The sequence below is a fragment of the Coffea eugenioides genome, chromosome 11 (genome assembly GCF_003713205.1).
Source record: "Coffea eugenioides isolate CCC68of chromosome 11, Ceug_1.0, whole genome shotgun sequence".
Taxonomy (NCBI): Eukaryota; Viridiplantae; Streptophyta; class Magnoliopsida; order Gentianales; family Rubiaceae; genus Coffea; species Coffea eugenioides.
Genome location: NC_040045.1, coordinates 13,383,061 through 13,389,060, shown reverse-complemented (window position 1 = coordinate 13,389,060; position 6,000 = coordinate 13,383,061).

The window sequence follows — 6,000 nt, the reverse complement described above, 5'->3', positions numbered from 1 at the left end:
CAAGCAACTAAAACGTTGTCTCAGTCCACCTGCACACAAACCCAAACCATTGAGTGAAAGATGAGAATAGTAATTAGGATTTGTAATTTTACCAATTCTTGTTTTCCTTTTTCTCCTCATCCAAAAATGGACTTCAGAAAGAAAGATTGGAGAAAAATTCGCAACGAAATCCCATCTTATTGAAAAGAGTAGACATCTTAAAACTTGCAACTTTTTTGACGCTTGAAAACATGATAATGCTTGTACTTGCAGGGCGAGCATGTGTGCATTTTTTTTTTACTAGTCAGAGAAGGTGAGATTTAAGAATTTGGGCTGGGGGAGGCGAATTATGTGCTGTTACATTTCTACTCTAAATATATTTATATTAGCAGAGCAATTACATACACATTTGCCGCGCAAGCTTATTCAGAAAATAGATATAGGATCTTCTCTCAAAAGGGAACCAAGGATGACAATGTGAGAAGCCTTCGAACAAGACCCGAACTGAATCATCCTAGATCTTGAGAAAACTCAAGAAAACTTTGTAAAAATAAAACGGAATTTGATTAATAATGAGCATAGACTAAGATAAAAAGGAAAAAGAATACCCCTAAAATCACAAAACGAGTGAAAAAGTCAGCAATGGAACTGCCTTGGATCTGGTGTCGAATTGGAGTTCCGTCGAACCAGATGCAAAGCTGGATTGAGGGAGAGTTCCAAAAGTTTGCCACATCGATCGGGCCCTAGTCTGTGTTTTTAAATTCGGACCAGATCGATCGGCCTGATCGATTGAACCTGAAATCGGTCAAGTGTCCGATCCGAATTGTTCATCAGAACTGGGAGATCAAAAACCCGGTCAACTCCGGTCAAAAATCGGGTTTGACCGGGAAAAACCGGAAAACCGGTCCAACCAGAACCTTTTGTAAAAAAAGTTCAAACTTTTTCAATATTATGTTTTGACCCCCTAAATTGTTAAAACTTATTAATATACCTCAAATATTACATACTTTACAAATATTGTTCTAAAATTTGATGTTATTTTTCAATTAAATCCATAATTTTAATTCTAAACTTATTAATGTTTATTAAATAATATAAATTGTTACTTGATTGTTCTAATTTCTTTGTATTTTCTTGTTAAATATATTTGAAACATCAAATATATATGAATATACCTATATTAATATCAAAATGTTATTGGATATTTTACATATAATATTTTAATTTTTAAATAATTTTTATTTATGACATCATCCGGTTCAACCCCTATCGAACTCGATTGAATCCATTGACCCCTGATCCCTGAACTCGACCGAGTCAATACTTGGTCCGGTTCGTCCGGTTCTGAAAACATAGCCCTAGTAAGCTCAGTGGCCACCAAGATGGGTCTTAAGACCCTGCTTGGACTGTAGGTAGGGGTTCAAATCCCACCGGTAACAAAAAAAATCTTAGGGTTGTGCCAAAGCACTCGCTTGGACTAGTAAGATTTGTGTACCTACTAGTCCCTAATACAAAGTCTCTTTAGACTTCCCTCTCCAGTAGTCTAGGATAGATAAGTTATACAATTGTCGTCTCGAAAAAAAAAAAAAAAAAAAAGATCAGGCCCTAGTGGCTACGGATCAGGAGCTGGTTCATTACAGAAGAAATTTGAGCGAAAGTCCTTCATACGCCTTAGGACAAGATTGGTCCAAAAAACATTATGACATTCTTGATCTAAACGTCGTACATGTTTGAAGTATTTTAGGAAGATAACCAATAATCACATGATCGTTCTGATTGTGGAAGATCTCTCCATCTCTCTTAAACCTCAATATTCTGCTAAAGAGATACTTTCATATAAAACACTGCATAAGCTCTCTGTTTTAAAACTCGGACCGGACCGGCCGGTCGAACCGGGAACCGGCCAGGTAGCCGGTCCGAGTCATATTAAAAAACCGGAAATTTAAAACCCGGTCAAAGCCGGTCAAAAACCGGGTTTGACCAGGAAAAAATCGGTTTTTCCAGTTCAACAGTAATTTTTTTAAAAAAAATTCAAACTTTTTAATATTATGTTTTGACCCCCTAAATTGTTAAAACTTATTGATATACCTCAAATATTTGATACTTTATAAGTATTGTCCTAAAATTTGATGTTATTTTTCAATTTAATTCATAATTTTAATTCTAAACTTGTTAATATTTATTAAATAATATAAATTGCTACTTGATTGTTCTAATTTCTTTGTATTTTCTTGTTAAATATATTTGAAACATCAAATATATATGAATATACCTTTATTAATATCAATATATTATTAGATATTATATATATAATATTTTAATTTTTAAATAATTTTTATTTATGACGTCATCCAGTTCGACCCCTATCGACCCCCGGTCGAACCCATTGACCCCTGACCTCGGCCGAGTCACTATCCGGTCCGATTCTGAAAACATAGGCCTCAAGAGTCAAGAGTCAAGGCAGATGGGGAAGTGGGGCCCAGGCAAAGTTGCTACCAGCGAATGCCGCCAACCGACTACCCCCTGAAAAGGTAACGTCCTTCTCGAAAAAAACCGCGGCCATCTAATAGAATAAAACCGTTATTTGAACGCAGTTATTGAACGAAACTCATGGTCTGCCTTCTTTTTTTCCTTTTTCTGTCATAAGGGAAATTTCATTTTCCCTTATGCTTCTCCAAATCTATATAAGTGTGCAGTGTTTCCATTTGATCCAATGATGACTCAATTTCGATTGATTCCCATAGTCCAATTGGGCTACCTCCCCTTAAAATTGACTGGAGTAGAAGTTGGAGTAAAGTAAATATAGATGTTGTTGATTGACCGAAAAAAAGGATAAAATATCAAAAAACTCAATATAGTTTGTTAAATGTTTAATTTAACTCCTTCTAATTAAAAAATGTATATTATAAGTCCCTGTAGTTTCAACTAAATTAAAAATTGGACGGAAAGCATCCAATCTAATGGTTATACGTGAAATGTCAATATTGTCTCTATATAAATGAACTCCCTATGGTTTGTTGAATGTTCAATTTAATTCTCTCTCGTTTAAAAAATTACACTATGACTCCCTACGGTTTCGACTAAATTGAAAATTAAATAGAAAGCATCTCACACATAGTAGGGGCAATATTGACATTTCACACACAACCATTAGATTTGATGCTTTCTGTCCAATTTTCAATTTAGTCGAAACCATAGGGAGCTATAGTGTAGGTTTCCAAACCAAAGGGAGTTAAATTGAACATTTGTCAAATCATAGAGAGTTTTTTGGTATTTTACCCAGAAAAAAGATATAAGAGAAATTTCATTTTCATGATTATCGGAATTTAATTCATGTAATGCACAAATAATCTCAACAGGAAGTATCAATTTATTTCTCAAAACATAAAGCCTACTTCACATGTCTCAGGAGATTGCAAAAAAAAAAAAAGCAGTAAACTTAAATTAGATAAGAAACAAAAAAAAGATAATTAGTATCCCTACTCTACGCTGCAGTTTATAATGTTCGTTTGAGCTCAACTAACTATATTTGGTCGAGTTTGAGTCAACTAACATAACCATATATATATATATATATATAAAATAGGAAAATGGTGGGGTTTAAGAAGCGAGGAGGGGACAAATTTATAGAAATAATTTAAGAACTTAAGAAGAACTAAAAGGAGTATTTTTAGTAAGGGTAAAAACTTGGTCAGGATCAGCAAAGGTATTATTGCATATTTCATTAAGTTTTTTGTTGTGTTGGGCTAAAATAATCACAAAGTAATAATAATTTCTCCAATTAATTCAACATGAAGATAACAAGAAACCTTGTTACCTCAATATTACATATATATAATGCGGTCTATCACAAATTTTCATTATATTGGCATAGAAGACAAAATCTTCAAATCTACAAAGTGTTTTTTTTTTTTTTTTGCAAGTCCGAAGTTATGAATCCATGACCTTCTATTTACAATCACTCATATTTTACTACCTAATCCAACCCTCCAACCTCGACAAATCTTCAAAGTTGACAATCGTGAAATTGGCAGCAAAAATACGGTTAGATTGAGGCGTGCAATGACATTCTTTTAAAATGATTCGTGCCCTTGCAAGATTTTTTAATTCCAATGCAGAAAGTCCCAGCGCATCATCTCCAATATATAATAGTCCAACTCAAGGTTGTTGCTTCTCTTTAATTCGCATAATCAAGAGGGATAGAACTTTCTCTCAACATTTTACATTGACCAACTCACTATTTCCTTCTAATACTGGAATTATGTAGAAGTAGAGAATATAATATAAGAATCCCATAAAAAAATGGAGTTAGAAAGATAGTTACAATATTATATACTTGAAACGTACTTTTTTCAGCCTCTATTTATGGGTAGAAGAAGATAGGAGTTATAAATCTAGAATTTATGTCTATGTCATTAGTGAAAATAAGTTATAAATATAATGGTCAAATTAATTTTTATGGCTGTCATATTAATACAAATATATAGCCATTATGATCTTTACATGCCCAAATACACTGTAGAACGGTTCTTGCAAATTGTAACGTGTGTAATTTAGTACAATATTTATAATTATGAATTTAAATTCGATAATTGTAAAGATATATAACTCCTTCGTTAAAAGGATTAGAACTCTTAAAATGTAACTCCCATAATTTCCAAAATAAATTTTAGACAAGTTATAACCCATTCAAAATTTGGTTAATACCATTTATATTTTATTTAAATACACAAGTGTTTTGAAATTTTAATGCACAATAATTTAAGTTAGATTTTTTTAATGTAATAAGTTACCTTACGTTTTTGAATTTTATGATTTAAGGACATGGCATGTAATGTCTTTAGCCATAGCGGGTTGCAGCACGACAAGTGACTACATCAAATGTTCTCGATAATGTTGTCTATTCTCTCAAGCAACTAAAACGTTGTCTCAGTCCACCTGCACACAAACCCAAACCATTGAGTGAAAGATGAGAATAGTAATTAGGATTTGTAATTTTACCAATTCTTGTTTTCCTTTTTCTCCTCATCCAAAAATGGACTTCAGAAAGAAAGATTGGAGAAAAATTCGCAACGAAATCCCATCTTATTGAAAAGAGTAGACATCTTAAAACTTGCAACTTTTTTGACGCTTGAAAACATGATAATGCTTGTACTTGCAGGGCGAGCATGTGTGCATTTTTTTTTTACTAGTCAGAGAAGGTGAGATTTAAGAATTTGGGCTGGGGGAGGCGAATTATGTGCTGTTACATTTCTACTCTAAATATATTTATATTAGCAGAGCAATTACATACACATTTGCCGCGCAAGCTTATTCAGAAAATAGATATAGGATCTTCTCTCAAAAGGGAACCAAGGATGACAATGTGAGAAGCCTTCGAACAAGACCCGAACTGAATCATCCTAGATCTTGAGAAAACTCAAGAAAACTTTGTAAAAATAAAACGGAATTTGATTAATAATGAGCATAGACTAAGATAAAAAGGAAAAAGAATACCCCTAAAATCACAAAACGAGTGAAAAAGTCAGCAATGGAACTGCCTTGGATCTGGTGTCGAATTGGAGTTCCGTCGAACCAGATGCAAAGCTGGATTGAGGGAGAGTTCCAAAAGTTTGCCACATCGATCGGGCCCTAGTCTGTGTTTTTAAATTCGGACCAGATCGATCGGCCTGATCGATTGAACCTGAAATCGGTCAAGTGTCCGATCCGAATTGTTCATCAGAACTGGGAGATCAAAAACCCGGTCAACTCCGGTCAAAAATCGGGTTTGACCGGGAAAAACCGGAAAACCGGTCCAACCAGAACCTTTTGTAAAAAAAGTTCAAACTTTTTCAATATTATGTTTTGACCCCCTAAATTGTTAAAACTTATTAATATACCTCAAATATTACATACTTTACAAATATTGTTCTAAAATTTGATGTTATTTTTCAATTAAATCCATAATTTTAATTCTAAACTTATTAATGTTTATTAAATAATATAAATTGTTACTTGATTGTTCTAATTTCTTTGTATTTT